Here is a 21,984-nt window from a genome sequence, read left to right as displayed (position 1 = left end):
GAGATGATTAACCTAACTGAAAACATTGTATTTATAACATCCCGTAACCTAAAACTTATGGGCTTAACAAAAGACAGGCCCGTAATACAAACGCTAATCAAAAACTGTCAAACCCAGAAAAATCGCACCGTGCGAGTTCTGAGTCTGGAAAACTCGCACGGTGCGAGTTTGCTCCTGTAGTCCGCCTCTCTTTCTTGATTCTTTTGCTCCTTTGGAAGGCCTCCTTGGTGCGTTTCTTCAAGCCTATCCTTGGCTCTTCCTCGGACATTCCTCTTCTATCTATTGGCTTCTTGATCTCCACTTGAACCATGCTAAATGGCAAAGCACTCGGAATTGGTCAAACAATGTAAAAATCGTCACAAACCACCCCTAAATGTTACCAAATGAGCTCAAAATAGTGCCAATAAGTAGTAGAAATGGGAGCTCATCAAACACCCCACACTTAGCCCTTTGCTCGTCCCGAGCAAACTAGAATAAAACTACTCACCACCTAGGCCAAGAAGTATGGGCACTCCTAATCCCCTCTCTTCACCTCACTTCTTCCTTCTTATATCATCCCTCAACTAAGCTCATGGTCACTTTCCTTCATAGCTCCAATAAATGACTAAGTGACCCAAAAACCACCAATATGAACCTCTCTTCTCTCACGCCCCTTCCTTATGTCATCCCTCAACTAAGATGGTCCTAAGTCCACCAATTTCACCAATACATCATTCCCAAAACTCAACACTTCCTCCTTATTACTCCCCCTTATCACTCCACTTGGTAAAACTAGGCCACCATGGTCACTAAAGCATCTCCTTTCAACCAATTTGGCAACCTCAAAACACCTCCATTCTTCAACAATTCACAACAACTCCACAACTCATCAATCAAAACACAACTTCCCAACAAAGTACAATACAAGTCAACACAATCCCATGCTTCAAGTATACCAAGCACTAGTAACAAAGTAAGCTTCCAAATCCCCCTCCTAGTCTTGGCATATCACTATCCTACCCTTCCGGCCTTCTAGAGCTCCACCACTTATGTCACCAACTTCAATGGAAATAGTCATGTTGGAATATGTGTCCTCCGACAATAATGCGATCACGACTGTTGATCATGATGATCACATGTTTAAGTCTCATTAAAATGAATACAATTGGGAAGTAATTTTGTTCTCATCAACCGGTCAACATATATCGGTAATGATTGGGTGACTAGAGTTTGACATTACTTGTCGTGTAACGGTGGTGATCGATTGACCCCTAGGTCATACCTAAAGGGCAATACTCTTAATTGATTATTTAATTAATCGTATAATGTTACGAGTTAATTAAATTACTTGAAAATTGACGGACGATTTTGGAAGTAAAATTTACGTATCATATTGAAATGTGATTAAATAAGGTACGGTCTGAGTAATTGAATTGTATCATTACTCGGATGAAATAATTGTTTAATGTAGCAATTAAATTGAATGAATTGTTATAAATGCAATCAGTTGTGATTTATAATTGGTAAAATATTTTGGTACTAGTAATTATGATATTACTAAAGTCGATTTTGTATGTGACGTATTTTTATTAATACGTTGATTTTTAATAAGTTAAAAATTACATAACAAATATATGTGACATGTGACATGTAACATATAGACAATTGACAAAAATAATATGGACACCATATTATGTAAAGGGCCGAAAAATTAGAAGGTGTTTAGCTAATTATAAGTTGTTTGTGATTAGTGGAAAACACAATGATTAAAAAGCAACCTAGCCATGCAAGCCTATTGTTCCTTGTGAAGAACAATTTCTCCATGCATTGGCTCACCCTAAAGCTCCTCTTACACGGTTTTGGGAAGCAAAATGTGATCATTGTTTTTCTTATAATTTTACCCAATAACACTAAAATGTTTTAGTGGGTATTCATTCTAATTGACTTCTCAAAAATTAGAGTTTTAGAGAGAAATAAAATCCTCCCTTTTATCTCTCTAAAAACCGAAATAATATAAGAGTTTATAAATATTTTGGTTCCATTTTTCTACCTTGATTAATATTATAACTAGTATTTGTAATATTAATTTAATTAAGAGAAGCCTTGGGTATAAAGCATAGGGAGAGATCTTACACTTAGATCTTTGTTCTTCCATTGGAATAGCTCAAGAACAAGAAGAGATAGGTGATCTCTCTTGTGCCCTAATAGCCGAAATCCATTTTGTAAGGACATGATTTCTCCTCTATTTATATCATTGTTTGCATGCATAAGATCCGTTTTAATTTTATGACAAATTATTTAGACATATAAGAGTATGTTAACATGTATATGAATCTACATTTCCTTCAATCGGTATCAAGAGCCACGGTTGTTTGCATGCAAATTGGTTAAAAGTTTTTCCGAGTTATATGAATAACAAATAAAACTTGTAAAAATTTGTGTTATTATGATATATCACGAAATTATTACATGCATGTTAATATTTCTGGTCCTAAAATGTTTTAGGATATTTTGGTTAATTTTTCGGATTTTATTGTTCATAATTTACTATAATGGCATTTAAATGTGATTTTATGAGTAAAAATGTCATTTTTGGTCGAAAATTAGCTATACTTCGAATTTTAAGTTGATTTTTGGATATGTTGTCACATATATTATTTTGAGATAACCTGTAAATTTTCATAATTTTTGGACTTGTTATGCTCGAAAAATGAATTTTTCATTATTAAATTCAGATTTAAGAGAAAAATAGGTTAATATGAGTTAAATTTCGAATCTGGTCATAGAAAATTAATATGTTGTCACATGCAATTTTACAAGATGTGTGTAAAATAATTGGCTATAAAGAAGTCCTTTTGCATGATTTATGAATTTTTGAAGAAAAATAGCATAAATAGTGACATTATTAGTGGAAAATTAATAAAACATAATCTATGACTTAGGAAAAACGTTTAATGTTGCATTGTATTATATTTTTCAGATCTAAAATTGAAAAGTTAATGAAAATAATTTTTCCCTTGTTTTTTATGATTATTTTATTAAAATTGATAAACCGCAACATTGTTTTTCCGGAAAAATTTCGAAATTTTTAACCTAAGATTTTGAACATTATGAGTGTCATGGAATTTTTCCAGAATGTTCATGAATTTAAATTTCAAATTTTGAATTTATTTGAAATTTTTGGATTTATTTGAAGTTTAATAGCTTATTTTTGTAATTTTTGGTCCATTTATGAACAATTTTGTAAATAAAAGTTAATTATGGTCAAAATTATTAGTGAAGACTAAATTTTGAGTCCTAAAAGGTTAGGGTAATTAACTTATGCATAAATATGAGTTTATGCATTTTTGTGATTATAAAATGTTGAGATCACGCAAATCCGTAAAAACCGAGTAATATATGATATTGGCTAATTAAAGGCGATTTAGCATAAAAATTGAGCATGTTCATACATATTATAATGCTGCATTTTTCTTTATGATTGTCATAATTTTAATTTATGTAATTTTTGAATTATGTATTTTACTTAGTATGGCCTTAGATTTTAATTGGTATTTCCCGAAATATATGGGAATATCGATTCGGTTGTAATTTTTATTGTGATCTCGTATCACCGTTTTGTAATTTAATAGATTTATTTTATTTTAGTTACAAATGTATAATAGGAAATTATGTAATTTATTATGTAATTTTATTCATTCCGGAGTTCCTAAAGACGGATTACTTCAAGAATGGCGATACATAAAGACGGTGTTACCTCGAGATGCGTGCCACAACCGAAGTTCAAGGGACCAATGGAGTTGGTTTCCGAATATGTAATAGATTAATAGTTTTTCTATTTTTAGGAAGGCCATACTAGGATTTATTTATTTTATACTTGCATTTTATTTTATGTCACATGCATCGCTAAATCGCCATAACTAAAACATGCATTGTCTTCTTTTATCGAGTTTATCGACCGTGTCAATTAAAATTATCGTAGTTCACCGCTTTAGTTCACTTAAAACGTGATAGATAATAAATTGACATGACCTCTCGCTAAAACTATCAATTGAGACATAGCCTTACCAAATAGTAGAAACCATGAAAACCTATTTCGCGAGGGAGTGCGCTCGGCCCCACCGGGTACAAACCTTGTTACGTAGGGGAAGTGGGTGATGAATGTTAATCCACCGAATTCATGTTGATGAGGGATGTATCGGCCACACCGTGCCCAAGTTAATGTGGGTTTGGATCATGGACACATTTATTCGAAATTTGTATTGAACTCAACAAAAGTATTTGATAAGGGATGTATCGGCCCCACCGTGCCCTTGTCGATGTGTTTTGGGCTATAGATAATAGTTAATGTAATATTATCGACCAAGAGTTCTAAAAGTAGAATCGATTAAACGTTAATCCACCGAGTTATATTGATGAAGGATGTATCGGCCCCACCGTGCCTAAGTCGATATGAATTTGGGTCTTGGAATCATTTATCTAGTTGGGTAGAGGTCACTAGAAAAATGCGTAAAACTTGTTTAAATCATACATTTTTACGAGTATAATTAAAACGACAATTGTTTTACTCCTTATATTTTGTTTTGTAGACCACTTCTTTTTCATAACAAATGGCAACATCAACACCAACTCCTAATGCTACACCACTCGCTACTTCATCTTGGCTCCGATCCTTTATGGATCGATGTAAACTTGAAAAGAATGGGTCAAATTTCTCCGAGTGGGATGCCCAACTCAAATTAGCCGCCAAAGGTGACGACAAGCTTCGTTACCTTACCGAGGCCTCTCCACCCGAACCCTCCACTAGGTCCACCGCGGCCACGAGGGAAGCCTATGAGACTTACCAAAAGGAGTCCGCCGCAATGAAAAATGTCTTAATATTTGCGATGGAGGCGGACCTCCAAAGGAGAGCCTTCAAAATGGGCAATGCTAATGAGATTTACTCCAAACTTGTGACCATGTTTTCACAAACTCCGCGGATCATCCAATATGAGGCGGCCGCGGCATTCTTTGATCTCGACTTCAAAGAGGGCCAAAAGGTTAGCCCTCATGTGCTCAAACTCATGGAGCTTGTCGAGACCTTGAAAATTCAAAAGGTTGAAATCCCCAAAGAACTCATCGTAGATAGGATTCTACACTCCTTGTCCAAAGTCAAGGCATATGTGCAATTCCGGGTGAATTTCAACATGCAAGACAAGGACGTGTCTCTTGAGGAGTTGCACAAGTTACTTGTGCAAGCCGAGAGGGACATGGGGTTAAATGTGAACCCTCCCAAGGATGTGCTCAATATAAGCACAAAGAGTAAGGGGAAGTTCAAGAAGAATGGGAGAAAGGGCAAGAAGCAAGCTCCCACATTCACCAAAACTAAGTCTTGTGAAGCTAGCACCTCCAAAGTCAAGAAGGGTCCTCTTGATAAGTGCCATTATTGTAATGGCATGGGGCATTGGAAAAGAAATTGTTCCAAATACCTTGGTGATATCAAAGCTGGAAGAATTACTCCAGTAGGTAAATGACTATCCTTCTTTTATGTTTCAAATTCAACTATGGTAATATGATGCAAAGTTGTGATAATGTATCTCCTTTTTATTGTAAATAGGGCCTCCACCAAGCAAAGACAAGGGAAAAGAAAAACAAGCATGAGATACCATGGAGAAGCTAAGGATAGCTTTTATGGAGCTTTGTTTTTCATTGTCTTATTTTAAGTTATGTTTTGAATTTTAGAACTTTAAGTTTCCGTGTTCGACATGGAAAGGTATTTTGGATAATGGTTTGTATTTTGGATGATGGTGACTTGGTTTGCAACCCAAGTCACCCGTTTTATCATTTATCCTTATGTTCTAAAATTTCATCCTTAAATGCTTGCGTTTTGAAACATAAGATAATTCACTTAAAAGTGATCCAATAGACAATTATAATGACGGGTTTCATTATATGTCCACATGCTTAAGGCTTGTGTATGATCATTTATAAAGTGATTTTGAGTCTATGAACTCTCTTAAAGGTATGTCAATCACCAAGTACACATATGAAATCAATAACTATTAGTCTATCTATGAGATAGTTCTCCTTATACTTCAACATCATTAATTTGTGTCTCATATGCTATCTTTGAATGTTTAGTGTATTCATTTTAAAGATAGAGTGGGAGAAAAATAAGGACACAACACACAAGTCAAGATAAAATTGTGTACTTGTGTAAATGAAGATCTACGCAAGAGAGAATGATTTGAATAAAGGTATATCTATTTACATAGTATGCCGAATAGATGAGATCTATGGTAGTAATCATAAGAGTATATTCTCAAGATAACTACACGAGGAGACCAAAAGAAGGTTTTGGAAGAAAAATGACTAATGTAAAGTCTCAACAAGTTTTTGACTAAGTTTATGAAACATTTGACCAATAGTTTCAACCTTGAGATTTACTTAAGAGCCTAAATGAATCAAAGTAACATACTAGTTATTATCAAAATCAAGTTGCAAAGATTGATATTCCGATATCTTCAATAGCCAACGTTTTAACCACGCAAATGTCATTGCTTAACCTCGCTATGAAATGGTTAATCCTCCTTCCGAAAGAGTATTCCGAAGGATGTATTCTAGATATTGTTTATATCTGAATAATGACATTGCTACACATCATTATGACATGAGTGTGTTAGAGATTTAAAATCTCTTTCTGTAAGGTTGAGATGAGACCACTTCAAAATAGGCATTTTGAAAGGATATGATGGGAACATATATGGTTTTATCCTAGTAACTTGGCAAAGCAATTTATATTAATATTCTTGACAAATTTCGATTGAGAAGTCAATTTCGAAATATGTTGAATTGAGTGGGAGTTAGGAAAATTTCATGTGAAGACATGGAATTTAGTGGGAGCTATCATCCTTGAATGTTTAAAACTCATCACTCATTAAAGAATGACGAGCTAATACCTTCTTTCATAAAGAAGCTTTTGAGTTTTCAATTCTGGATGAAAATGGACAATGATGAATCCAATTACATCATGGGACGTTGGATTAGTATTAAAGAGATACACATCGTATCAACATTTACATAGGTTATTCATATGAATGAAAATGGGATTACCATTAGCAGTCATGGTAGTTCATTGAACCTGAGAACGGTTGATCTCATGATTATTAGTAACTAATGTTTCCGCCATTAGAATAATCATGTACATGTCCAATTTTGAATCATATGCATAAGAGCATGATGATTGGTTGGTGAGCCATAATAGAAACGTCATGAATTCTCGAGTAGAATCCGATGAGCGATTTCGGTGTTTGACGGAATACTCGATTATGTGACAATAGGTTGCACATATATATGAAATCCGAACACAGGTAAGGATTTATGAGAATCCTAAAACTTTCGAGCTAGAAAGAGAAATGAGAAGCTTTGGAAAGATGCTTGGTTGAATAAGAGGTTATTCAAAAACAATCTTTCCTAGTAAAGCTAGGACTTGTGAGAAGTGCTAAGTTGAATAATCTTGTAAATTGTTACAAGATTCTACAAAACATATACCTAGTGCATTGTGTGTGGATGGAACACTTGATCAGTACAAGTTGTATTATTCATCGCAAATTCGTTCGTTATGAGATGATCGATAAGAAAGTTCTTTCAAGTTAAAGAACCAAAACCAAGGTCGAGAACCTTGATGTGTACTTGGTAAGATTCATGCTATGAGAGAGAACATGAATGTGAAGGAAAATGCAAGTGTAAGAAGTTTGAACACATGGACACATGGGATGTTAAACTTCTATTGCAATCAATAAGTGTTTACACTTATGATAAACATCACAAGGTTGCAATATGATATTGACTACCCGAGTGTGATGTCGACATTTGTCGTATGAGTTATTCTTAACTCACCCTGTACATTGTTATATCCAAACGGGTTGTAGAGACAATTGAACCCCGTTAAAGTGAACATGGATTAACATTGTTTTTGCCCATAGTTACTTATATGAGGTGACGTCTCGAAGTGACTAGAGTGTGAGGCGATTGATGGCAAGTTCAAGTGCCATAGAGTCATGTGAGATGACTAGTCGATCACATAGGCAGACTGTTAGGAACATTTTGTCGGGCCTAATGACCGCTTATAGAGTTCTGGTAAATTTATATAGCCTGGTCGTGGCGAGAGCTACTATAGTATTCAAATGAGTCGATTCTTTTGACTAAAGACTATTCTCCTAAGATGGCACGATTTGATTAACTTTGATTTGTGTTACTACGACCTTCGTAAATGGGGTCAAATGGGCATATTTTGGGTTATGATGGCTGTGGCTAGTCGAAGGGAATGAGTGCGATAGGAATTGTCCACCCCTTGTCAGGGTTATAACAATATCTCAGGGCCACTCGAGGAGTAATGAACTCGAAATGCGTGGCCACGCTCGGAAGGTATCCAGAGTGGATAAATCCGGTCAATCAGTTATTCTCCAGATCGAGGAAACCACTCTCGATATGATCACTTGCAAGTACGACCTGAAAGACACCTTGCATTGAGTGGGAGATAGTAATAGGACAAGAGAATTGGTGACGCACACTTGTCGAGGACAAGTGGGAGATTGTTGGAATATGTGTCCTCCGACAATAATGCGATCACGACTGTTGATCATGATGATCACATGTTTAAGTCTCATTAAAATGAATACAATTGGGAAGTAATTTTGTTACTGTCAACTGGTCAACATATATCGGTAATGATTGGCTGACTAGAGTTTGACATTACTGTCGTGTGACGGTGGTGATCAGTTGACCCCCTAGGTCATACCTAAAGGGCAATACTCTTAATTGATTATTTAATTAATCGTATAATGTTACGAGTTAATTAAATTACTTGAAAATTGACGGACGATTTTGGAAGTAAAATTTACGTATCATATTGAAATGTGATTAAATAAGGTACGGTCTGAGTAATTGAATTGTATCATTACTCGGATGAAATAATTGTTTAATGTAGCAATTAAATTGAATGAATTGTTATAAATGCAATCGATTGTGATTTATAATTGGTAAAATATTTTGGTACTAGTAATTATGATATTACTAAAGTCGATTTTGTATGTGACGTATTTTTATTAATACGTTGATTTTTAATAAGTTAAAAATTACATAACAAATATATGTGACATGTGACATGTAACATATAGACAATTGACAAAAATAATATGGACACCATATTATGTAAAGGGCCGAAAAATTAGAAGGTGTTTAGCTAATTATAAGTTGTTTGTGATTAGTGGAAAACACAATGATTAAAAAGCAACCTAGCCATGCAAGCCTATTGTTCCTTGTGAAGAACAATTTCTCCATGCATTGGCTCACCCTAAAGCTCCTCTTACACGGTTTTGGGAAGCAAAATGTGATCATTGTTTTTCTTATAATTTTACCCAATAACACTAAAATGTTTTAGTGGGTATTCATTCTAATTGACTTCTCAAAAATTAGAGTTTTAGAGAGAAATAAAATCCTCCCTTTTATCTCTCTAAAAACCGAAATAATATAAGAGTTTATAAATATTTTGGTTCCATTTTTCTACCTTGATTAATATTATAACTAGTATTTGTAATATTAATTTAATTAAGAGAAGCCTTGGGTATAAAGCATAGGGAGAGATCTTACACTTAGATCTTTGTTCTTCCATTGGAATAGCTCAAGAACAAGAAGAGATAGGTGATCTCTCTTGTGCCCTAATAGCCGAAATCCATTTTGTAAGGACATGATTTCTCCTCTATTTATATCATTGTTTGCATGCATAAGATCCGTTTTAATTTTATGACAAATTATTTAGACATATAAGAGTATGTTAACATGTATATGAATCTACATTTCCTTCAAGTCAAGTATGTGACATGATTTCAAGGCTTCAAAGAGGTCACATGATTTTTTAATTTTTCCTAATTCTCTCATTTTGCCTAAACCGCCCTTTCGGGTTTTCGGTTTAGCTCTTTTCCTCACCTCTACTCTCGTGGCTCGCACTCTTTTCTTCATTTTGCCCGGAGCGCCCTTTCGGGTTTTCACTCCGACCTCGGCCACTTTCCCATTTTTGCCTAGGATGCCCTTTCGGGTTTTCATCCTAGCCGGGTTTTCTTTTCTTTCTTTTTCTTTTTTTTTTTTTTTTTTTTTTTTTTTTTTTTTTTTTTTTTTTTTTGAATTGAAATACAATGCATGGAATTGAAATATATCACAAAATATACATGATATCAACTCATGTCCACCCCACACTTAAATCTTCACTTTGTCCCCAAAGTGTGAGGTAAACACTACACCTAAACTCACTCAAGAGTGTAAGCTTGAGGCACCTCCAAAGTCGGGAGGTCCTCCTCTTCTTCTTGCTTCTCTTCTACTTCTCATCCTAGCCCTTTCGGCTCTTGTTTCCGCAACCCGAGTCGCACTATACCCTTGGTATTGGGTGGGGAATTGTTGCATGAATTGAGCGTTCATCGCGGCCACCATATCAAAAGTTGCATTTGAAGTATAACGCAACTCATCCAAATCTTCTTGATAATGGTGGTAGCGGTTTTCGGTGATTCCCCACCGAGCATTCTCCGTTAATTGCATTTGGGAGAGGGTAGATTCAATGCTTGAAACTCGGTTGGTAATGTTGGTTTGCCATGATTGAAAACCCGGGTAGTCGAATTGGTGGCCCGGAAAAGGATATTGTGGTTGTTGTTGTTGTTGTTGTTGCATATGGGGAGGAGTGAAATGTGGCTCATCATAGGGGGCATTAGGCATGGGTTCATCAAATGGTGCATCACTATGAGGCATGTCACCAAAAGTTAAAGCCCCCCCCCCCCCCCACTTGCGGTTGCTCTCCTCCCTCATCCTCTTCCGGCTCAACTACTTGGGCTCTATCAACCCAAAGGTACACAAAATCATCATCGGGGGGCATGAAGAAATCTTTCGCACTCCCCCAACCCAAAGGTGGTGAGTCGGAGGGACGGGGTAGATACATGTAGTGCTTGGAATTTAGTCCACCCATGCACCAAATGACCAAGGGAGCGGTCTTGTCAACCACCTCAATCACTTTTGAGTGCTTCAAGTAATGATAGTCTATGAGACCACTACCATCAAGAGGGTAAGCATTGGGTGGAAATGACACACCCGTCTTTTGCACGATTAAGTCGATCATACCACCAATAAAAATGGTACCCTTGGGGTTCTTTTGCAATTCAAGGCACCCACTCACAAACAATTCCACCCAATCCGGCACTCCCCTCCCTTCCGGGGTCATTGACCAAAGAGTTTGTATTTGTTGGTATTGCATTTTGGTGGGTTCGGTCATGACCAAGAAATTTGTGTTGATATGACGGCTAAGGAGGCGTAGGACCGGGTTGGGGATGGTGGTATTGTTTGAGTTCCCGTGGCGTAAGTCACCCGTCATTTCGTTCCAAAAAGTACTCATCAATGCTTTATCAAGTTTTTCCTTCACGGGGGCCTTGGTAATATGTAAGGCCTCACGAACCTCATCATATGACAATGTATGGGTGAGGCGGCATGCCCGGAATTTGATTCCCGGGACCTTGTCCCTCCCCAATTTTACTTTTTCCAACGATGACAAAAACTCATAGGTGACACCCCTTCGGGTGGGTGCGGCAACATGAATATAGGCCTCAAGTCCGACCTTTTCTAAAAGCATATGAGTTATGGGAAGCATTCCCAACTCGATAAGAAGGTTTTCATCAAGGAATTTTGTTTGTGCCACGGTAGACACCGAGGCAAACTTCCTCCAATTTGAGAGGGCCTTGTCTCGGAGGCCCTCCTTTCCCGAATACTCACTTTCATCATAATCCGCGGCTCCCTTGGATCCTTTCGAGGAGGAAGCCGCAGTTTCTTTTCCTTTTCCCATTATAGAACAAGTAGAATCTCAGAAAAACACAATTTTTGAACAAAATTTTGGGTGAGGCAATTGATCAAACACCTAATATGCACTACAAGAATTGTTGTGCTAATTAGTTATTTGCTAGAAAAGAACACCTCACAAATTAAAAGGTTGTTTTAAGGACGATAACAACACAAAAACACAACTAAATTTCGATTTGGTAGAACACAAATTCGAATTTTAGTAGCTAGAATTGACAAGGAGAAGAATAAGGTGTTATACCTCCCTTTGATCCTTGCTTGGGTTGTTTTGTGAAGAATGCTAACCCAAATTGCTCAAAGTCGTCCCTTAAAACTGAAACCCAAATCTTCAACTTCTTCAATTCGTTCAAACCCTAGGCTCGAAATTGATGATGATTCCTTGGATTTTTGCAATTTACCTTACCCAAATTGATGTTGGGCGATGAAAGTTGATGAAACTTGAAGGTAAATTGATTGATTTGTGTGATTTGAGAAGGATTTTGATGGGTGATTTAGGGGTTTAGGGTTAGTGAGGAAGAGAGAGGTTGAATGTTGAATGAATTGGGGAAGAATAAGTGAAAGAATCGTGCGAAAATTGGCTGAAAACCGCACTTCCTCAGAAACTCGCACGGTGCGAGTTATGGCTTCAAGAAAGTCGCACCGTGCGACTTTGCTGCTGTATGTTGATTTTTTGTTGCTTAATTCTTCACTTTAGCCAATCCTTTTACCCATCATTCTTCCTTCCTTTCTTCACATATGCCCTTGAGTTGATATCCTAACACTAAAACACACATTAAACCATTCTAATATGCCAAAAACATTAATGAAAATGCAAATGATTTAATTTATTTTGCAAGAAGTAAAGGATGTAAGGAATTGAAACATGAGAAATGCAATATGAACAATGCAAAATGACAAATGCAATATAAACAATGCAATGCGGAATTTTAAATATGCAAGGGAAAGAAATATTTACAAACTTTTGCCGTTTATTTAACGTCGATGGCTCGACAAAGTTGCACTTTCATCAATTTGAGTAGATTGGATCAACAAGATGGAGGGTTTCCACTTCACCCACTTCAATTCCTTCATGATAATGCTTTAGCCTTTGCCCATTCACTTTCAAAACTTTTCCGGATTTCAAGCATTTGATTTCAATTGCTCCATGTTGAAAAACTTTCACCACTTCATATGGTCCCATCCACCTAGACCTCAATTTCCCCGAGAAAAGTCTAAGTCAATTTTGGAAAAGTAAGACTTTCTCTCCCACTTGGAACACTCTTCTTGAAATCATATTATCATGCCATGCTCTTGTTCTTGCCTTGTAAATGGAAGCATTCTCATAAGCATCATTCCGGATTTCTTCCAACTCTTGTAGTTGAAGTTTCCTATGAAGTCCCGCTTCATCCAATTGCAAATTGAAGGATTTAACCGCCCAATAGGCTCGATGCTCAACCTCCACGGGTAGATGACATGATTTCCCAAAAAGTAAGCGGTAAGGTGACATCCCGATTGGCGTTTTGTAAGCCGTGCGATAGGCCCACAAGGCATCATCTAACCTCAAGCTCCAATCCTTGCGGTCGGGATTCACCGTCTTCTCAAGGATAGCCTTAATCTCCCTATTAGAAACCTCGGCTTGACCGTTGGTTTGAGGGTGATAGGCGGTTGAGACCTTATGAAGTACCCCATACTTTTTGAGAAGAGCTCCAATGGCTTTGTTGCAAAAGTGAGTACCCCGGTCGCTTATCAAAGCTTTTGGAAAACCAAATTGAGAAAAGATGTTGGTTTTGATGAATTCTCCAACCACCTTTGCATCATCGGTCTTGGTGGCCTTAGCCTCCACCCACTTGGAGACATAATCCACCGCCAAAAGTATATAAACATTCCCACAAGAGGCGGGAAAGGGTCCCATGAAGTCAATACCCCACACATCAAATATTTCACAATAGATCATGGGTGTTTGGGGCATTTCTCCTCTTTTTGAAATATTACCAACTCTTTGGCATCTATCGCATGTCTTCACCATGGCATGAGCATCTCGGAATAATGTGGGCCAAAATAAACCGTTTTCCAACACCTTTCTAGCCGTTTTCTTGGCTCCAAAATGCCCGCCACAAGCATATTCGTGACTAAACCGGAGAATTGACATGATTTCGGTGTCCGGCACACACCTCCTTATCACTTGATCGGCACAAAATTTCCACAAATAAGGATCATCCCACACATAGTACTTGGAATCACTCTTGATTTTGTCTCTTTGATGTCGAGTCAAACCCGGTGGAAATTTGCCCAAGACCAAGTAATTCACGATATGTGCATACCAAGGTTCGGTAGACATCAAGGCAAGAAGGGCTTCATCCGGGAAGGTCTCCTTGATTGAGCTTTGTGGTACCAAGGAGTCTTCTTGGATGATTCTACTAAGATGATCCGCCACCGTGTTGGTGGAGCCTTTCTTGTCCTTGAGTTCAACATCAAACTCACTCAAGAGTAGTACCCATCTCATCAAACGGGGCTTGGATTCTTTCTTTGAGACAAGATGCCTCAAAGCGGCATGATCCGTGAAGATGATGACCTTGGCTCCAAGAATATAAGATCGGAATTTCTCTAAGGCAAACACCACCGCAAGAAATTCTTTCTCGGTAGTTGTATAGTTCCTTTGAGCTTCATTCATCATTGTCGATGCATATTGAATAACATGAGGTGCTCTTCCCACCCTTTGGCCAAGTACCGCGCCAAGGGCATAATTGCTTGCATCCGACATGATCTCAAACGGTTCATTCCAATTGGGAGGTTGAATTATAGGTGCCGAAATAAGCTTCTCCTTGAGCATATCAAAAGCTCCCTTGCATTCTTCACTCATGACAAATTCACAATCCTTTTGAAGTAGCTTGCATAGAGGAGCGGCGATCTTGGAGAAATCCTTAATGAAACGCCGGTAGAACCCGGCATGACCTAGGAAAGACCTCACTTCACGCACATTAGTAGGATAAGGCAAGGTGCGAATGGTATCGACCTTTGCCTTATCAACCTCAATTCCCCTAGAGGAAACAACATGTCCCAAGACTATTCCTTCATCAACCATGAAATGACATTTCTCATGGTTGAGAACGAGGTTGGTATCAATACACCTCTTTAAGACCCAAGTAAGATGACTCAAACAATCCTCAAAAGATTGACCATGGACGGTGAAATCATCCATGAATACCTCAATAAAGTCCTCAACATGGTCCGAAAAGATACTCATCATACACCTTTGGAACGTCCCCGGGGCATTGCAAAGGCCAAAGGGCATCTTTCTATAGGCAAACGTTCCAAAGGGGCATGTGAAGGTTGTTTTTGTTTGGTCCTCGGGTGCGATTGGGATTTGAAAATACCCCGAGTAGCCATCCAAAAAGCAATAAAAGGCCTTTCCCGCTAACCTCTCCAACATTTGATCCATGAAGGGAAGCGGAAAATGATCTTTTCGGGTCACGGCATTGAGCCTACGGTAGTCGATACATACCCTCCACCCATTTTGAACTCGAGTGGGGGTCAAAACACCTTCATCATTCTCGACTACCGTTAGCCCGGATTTCTTTGGGACAACTTGGGTTGGACTAACCCATTGACTATCGGATATAGGATAGATCATACCTACATGAAGGAGCTTGAGTACCTCTTTCTTCACAACATCCATCATTGGTGGATTCAAACGTCTTTGTGGTTGTCGGACGGGCTTTGCTTCATCTTCAAGAAGAATTCGGTGCATGCATAAGGTGGGACTAATGCCTTTGATGTCGGCCATTGTCCACCCAATTGCTTCCTTGTGTTGCTTAAGAACCCGGATGAGAGCCTCTTCTTGCTCCTTAGTAAGCTTGCTTGAAATAATCACCGGTAAAGTTTCTTCATTTCCTAGAAATGCATACTTCAAGTGGCTTGGTAAGGGCTTCAATTCAACAGTAGGAGGCTTGACAATAGAGGGAACAGGTTTCTTCTTTGGTAGCTCTTCTAACAATTTGGAAGAAAGGAAGAAAAGTTCGTGGACGAGGAAAAAACTCGCACGGTGCGAGTTCTGGCTCTGGGAAACTCGCACGGTGCGAGTTCCCTGCTGTTTTCCGGATTTCTTCCTTTTCTTCCCATTCTTCCATTGGGGGATTTTCCTCTAGGTCCTTGATTGTTTCCTGCAAATCACAACACAAAGCATACCCCGTATCCTCTCCAACCAATCCATTAGTCAAAACAACATTTAATGGATCAACTTTGCACAATTCATACACGGTTTGCACAATTGGCTCAAAAATTTCAAGAAAACACAAAGATGAAGTCTCGGATGGGTATTTCATGGCCTCATGTATGCTATACTCAATCTTTTCCCCCTCAAATTCCATTGTGAGGCGGCCACTAGATACATCAATCTTGGTGTTAGAAGTTCTCATGAAAGGCCTTCCCAATAGAATGGGAGTGGAGCCTTTCTCGGGTTCCATTTCAATCACATAGAAGTCGGCGGGGAAAAGCATTCCCCCCACCTTCACCAAGACATCCTCCACAACCCCTTTAGGATAGATATTGGACCTATCGGCCAAAGAAATGACCGTACGAGTTGGTTTCAAAGGTCCTAACTTAAGTGACTCATAAAGGTAGTTGGGCAAGACATTAATGGATGCACCTAAATCAAGCATAGCATGTTGACAATCCAAATCACCAATTTTACAAGGGATGGTGAACATGCCCGGGTCACTACATTTTTGTGGCAACCGTTTTTGAAACATTGCCGACACATGTTCACTAGCCCTTACCTTTTTCATGCTCTTAGCCTTGTTGGTCCTCTTAGTAGTGCACAACTCTTTCAAAAATTTTGCATGCTTGGGTACACTACTAAGAAGATCAAGAAGAGGAATGTTTACCTCCACTTTACGAAAGATGTCATAAAGGCTTGAAGTCTTCTTGTCAACTATCCTTGTATCATTCAAAGCACTTGGAAATGGAGCTTGTGGCTCATATTCCGGAAGAGGTTCATGTACCCTTACTTGTTGGGGTGAAGATGCTTCCCCTTGTTCCACTACCACTTCAATTTCATCTTCAACCACATCTTCCACTTCATGAACAATAGGAAGTGGTCTTGTCTTCTTAGGAGCTTTGGGTGCCTCTTCCAACTCTCTACCATTCCTTAAAGAGACCGCTTTTGCTTGTTCCTTGTTCGGTGGAGGAATGGTGTGAGAAGGGAGACTCCCTCCTTGGTTGGGTTGGGAATTGAGTGTAGTGAGGATTTGACCAACTTGGGTCTCAAGGTTAACAAACCTAGAGTCGGTGAGTCGGTTTTGTTGAAGCACGGCATTTTGAAATTCCTTGGTATTTTGTAGCAAGGCTTGGTTCTCTTTTTGCATTGTCATTTGACTCATAGCAAGTGTTTTCATCATTTCTTCCAAGGAATTTTGAGATTGGTTTTGATTTTGATTTGGCTTTTGAAATGAAGAGTTTGAAGCCCCTTTTGGATTTTGATTTTGGTTTTGATTTTGGTTTCCACCCCACCCCATATTTGGATGAGATTTCCAACCTTCATTGTAAGTGTTAGAATAGGGGTCAAATTTCCTAAAACCAATAGCCTTCACCGCTTCAATTGCTTCCTCCGTTTGCAAAGATGGACACCCATCGGTGGGATGAGTTGGGTCATTACAAAGACCACAAAATTTCACATGAGAAGTACTCCCACCACCTTTTGTGAGTTCCTTCACCAAATTAGTGAGAAAGTCAACTTTCTCCTCCATATGGTTGGAACTTTGCCTTGAAGAGAATGTTCCACTTGACTTCTTAATTCTCCTCCCAAAATTCCTAGAGCTTCCCACCAACCTTTCAATCAACTCATTTGCTTCTTGGACCGACATGTACTCAATTCCACCTTGGGTGGCGGCTTTAATCATCCTAGCATCATCCTCAAGTAAGCCACCACAAAAGTTCAAGAGAAGGTCGTGGTCGGTATACCCATGGTATGGGCAACTAGCAAGAAGTTGTTTAAACCTCTCCCAATACTCATACAAGTTCTCCCCATCCAATTGTTCAACATTACTTATTTCTTTCTTCAATTGAGATGAGAGACTAGCGGGAAAATACTTTTCTAAGAAAGCCCTCTTCATTTGATTCCAAGTGGTGATGCTCCCGGTAGGGAGATAATAAAGCCAATCATTTGTCGCGTCCTTGAGTGAGAAAGGGAAGGCCCTTAGTTGAAGTTGCTCATCGGTAACCCCATTAGGCTTCATGCTTGAGCAAACAACATGAAATTTGTTGAGATGCTTGTTGGGATCTTCCGTGCTAAGCCCATGGAATTGGGGCAATTGGTGAATTAGCCCGGACTTCAACTCAAAGGTGGCATTTTCCGCCAAGGCCGGAAAGGAGATACACAAGGGCACTTGTGTGAGATCCGGGGCGGTAAGTTCCTTAATGGTTCTAGGCCTCGGTGGCCTCTCTCCATCACCATTTGGTTGTTCCTCCATGATGATTTGAATGGGTATGGGTTGTTCAAAAGGGATGTTGTTATCTTCTCTTTGGTCTTGTTGAAAACCGGAATCAATTTCTTCAATAACCGGGTTGTCTCTTCTAATACCTCCTCCTATCCAAGCAAGTGATCTTTGAATCTCCGGATTGAATGGAAAAAGTGGTTCACTTGAATTCCTAGTATTGACCATAAACAACTCTACACAAGAGCACACAATCAAAAAGTTCACACAAGTGACAAACAAGACACTAACAACAAGAAACAAAGAGTAACTAAAACAACTATTCTAAACACAAGTAACACACTAGCAAAACCGTTACCTTCCCCGGCAACGGCGCCAAAATTTGACACGCCTAAAATGTCGCACTAAAAGACGGCCAAATTAACAATTTATATACCACTAAACACACTAATTAGCACTAATTATAAACTAGTATAATAGCAAGCTAGGGATCGAACCCAAGAGAAGATGGGTTTTGCAATAGTGAAATTAAAAGAGTACTTAGAACAATTGTGACAACAATAACAACAAGTAAATAAAAAGGGGGGGTTTTTGAGTTGAGTTTTCAATTGTAACCAAAGCAAGGGAATTCAAACAAGAGTGTAGAACAAGCAAACAACCAAGAATTTAAGATGGAAATTAATCAATATTAGGGAAGACTTAACCCGACTCAAAGCTAGGCACTTTAGTTGACAAAATCCTTCAATTAATCCTTCAATTATATATTATCACCCTATTGTGAAGATAAATCTTCTAAATCTCCTTAATAATGGCCAAATGACAAGGAAATCACACTTAATCAAATAACCCAACTTATCAATTCTACCAAGTAGAAATCACATACATTGGACAAATTAATAAGAAGATATGAGCACAAGAGATTCAATAGGGGTAATTAGACACAATGAAATCACAATTAATGCCCAATTACAAGTTAATCCTTTACTTGCTAATTAAGCCAAGAAGAAATCACATTCATTAACTTAATAACAAGGTGTTGCAAAGATGAAATTACAAGGAAATCACACTTAATAATCTCAACAACAATAAATTAAGGAACTTGATTAATTAAGCAACAAGGAAATCACACTTAATTACTCAACATAAACAAGGATTCCAAAATTCAATCAATAAACACAAAAGGATTAACAATGATAATTAAAATTAAAGAAGGATTAAAGGATCTTACAACCAAAGTTTAAGCTTTGAGCCGGATTAAGATTGGAGATTAGTTCTCCATAATTAGATCTAGTACCCAATTTAAAGATGAAATTCCCAAATTACAACCTTGATTAATAAAAAGTGACAAGAGATGATTAACCTAACTGAAAACATTGTATTTATAACATCCCGTAACCTAAAACTTATGGGCTTAACAAAAGACAGGCCCGTAATACAAACGCTAATCAAAAACTGTCAAACCCAGAAAAATCGCACCGTGCGAGTTCTGAGTCTGGAAAACTCGCACGGTGCGAGTTTGCTCCTGTAGTCCGCCTCTCTTTCTTGATTCTTTTGCTCCTTTGGAAGGCCTCCTTGGTGCGTTTCTTCAAGCCTATCCTTGGCTCTTCCTCGGACATTCCTCTTCTATCTATTGGCTTCTTGATCTCCACTTGAACCATGCTAAATGGCAAAGCACTCGGAATTGGTCAAACAATGTAAAAATCGTCACAAACCACCCCTAAATGTTACCAAATGAGCTCAAAATAGTGCCAATAAGTAATAGAAATGGGAGCTCATCAGCCAGCATAGTCTACAAGCAAAAACAATAAATGTCCTCTACAGGACTACAAATAATTAGCTACCTGATCAAGCAATAGCTTAGAGTGAGGTGCATTTGGTTCAATAGAAGGATCTTTTTCTGCATCTTTACGCATAATTTCTACAACTCTGCATTTAGAAATAGTTTAACACAATCAGTCAAATGACATTACACTTTATTATGAAGAGATGCTTGTTTCCACTCACATTTCATTTACAGTCAACCCCACTGAACAATGAGTCTTGATTACATTCGTCAAAGACTTGAGAAGAATTTTTCTTTCTTCGTTATTTAACCTTTTTTAGATTTATTATTATTGGTAAACGTATAATTGAAATTTAAAGGAGTAGACAAATTGAGGAAATCAAATTTATTGAACAAATGAAACTTCTTGCAGTTTATTTAATCTATAAAAATAGTGTCATTGACTAAATTAAAATATTCCCTTTTTTCGAACAATTTACGAAGGGTCAATTACGTATATTGTAGATTTTTTATTTTACTCCGAGTTAAGAAAGAAAGTATTTATCATTTCAAAATACTTCAATTGGTACACGCAAGAAATAGGCCAATTCAGCAACTTTTTGTTCAATTTCTCGTGGAGTCAAATTTTCATCCGTACGGGTCAAAGGAATGGCCCCCTGGCCTCTTATTTCCAGATAAAGGACACGACGAGTATAAATGCCCTCTTTAAATTCTATTCTAATAGACTGAATATCTTTTATAAGAAATACGAAGTACACACATAAACCTATGCGACTGACAATCAACGATCAATCCTGGGAATGACACTTTCACAGTTCATTTTTAGTCCAAATATGTTTTCTGCTGCGTAAAATAGACAAGTCCTACACTTGGAAACACATCTATCATAGCACACAGCAAATCACAGAGGCTCATTCCTCAAACTAACGAAGATGGGCAAAAGAGAAAAGAGGAGGGGGGATCAGTCTGACATCAAATGCTATCAAAAAAGAAAAGCAATCGCTCAGCCATCGACTGTTGAAAAGCAAACAGCATCAAGACTCCCTCCCTGTTCTAATGCTTTCTTACAACTACTGAACCAATTCGTCACACCTATATGGCCTACAGTGCACATCGGGCAGGATGCTATTTCTATCGGTTTCCTTTATTTGATTATTTGTTTTGAAGTAAAATATTTCACTTTTGCATTGAGGAAAGGGTTATTACTTCATAAAAATCTCCCTCAATATTAGTAAAAGCGGTGGTCTGTGGCTTACCTTTTTTGCAATATTAGAATACACATCAGCTGGTTATTCCCCTGAAACAAGATTTACAGTCTCAGCTGAAAATATAATGGATGTCAAAACAAGTCTACTGGAAATACTCAGGCTCACAGGCATAGCACACAAATTTGTTTGGTCCACAGATTCTTACCCCTGATAATGAATTAATTTCAACAGGTTATTTTTGCTCAATATATAGAGCACATGATAGAAAATCAGGGGGGAAAAATAAAGGCAAAGACGGTTTATTTAATTCTATACAAATGCAAGCATTCGGACTTTGAATATGCTAGATATAACAACTTTTTAGGATCTGGATCTCAATAGAAAGCTAAAATAGATTAAAAGTACAGGTAATAGGCAAATACAGTCGAAGATTCCTGCCTTGTCCAGTTGTCCCTCCTGCCAAGGGCAGCATAATGTGGTAAACCATTACATGAATCATCCTGTAGATTTGGAATATAAAACAGTCAAGAGACAAACTACCCAAGATGTATTAAAAAATACTCCCTCCTATCCACACTGAACTACCCAGTTGACTTTTCACAGTCTACGAGACGTCGAGACGACACTTTGACCGCGTTTTACTTCATTTATATATTACTTTTTTGTGTCGACATTGTTATTTTCCAAAACCTCTTTTTATAACACACGTAAATATGTCCATTTTAATATCCAA

The 21,984-nt window shown here is 37.9% G+C and overlaps 1 long non-coding RNA gene across 5 annotated transcripts in view; it reads right to left on the bottom strand.

Moving 5' to 3' along the window:
* The window catches only part of LOC141623490 (uncharacterized), a 30,619-nt gene that overhangs the window by 4,285 nt on the left and 4,350 nt on the right, over positions 1–21,984 (bottom strand). For 2 of the 5 annotated variants that reach the window (XR_012533414.1, XR_012533415.1), the window contains exons 5-7: positions 21,690–21,751; positions 21,300–21,340; positions 20,102–20,186 (exon numbers count right to left, since the gene is read on the bottom strand). This is a non-coding gene — a long non-coding RNA (uncharacterized LOC141623490). Of the gene's footprint in view, positions 1–19,597; positions 20,187–21,299; positions 21,341–21,689; positions 21,752–21,984 lie in introns of those variants that run through there. The other 3 variants (XR_012533416.1, XR_012533412.1, XR_012533413.1) reach the window with 2 other exon arrangements.

Source organism: Silene latifolia, chromosome X (assembly GCF_048544455.1).
Source record: "Silene latifolia isolate original U9 population chromosome X, ASM4854445v1, whole genome shotgun sequence".
NCBI classification, from domain to species: domain Eukaryota; kingdom Viridiplantae; phylum Streptophyta; class Magnoliopsida; order Caryophyllales; family Caryophyllaceae; genus Silene; species Silene latifolia.
This window is presented reverse-complemented; position numbering and strand designations above follow the sequence as displayed.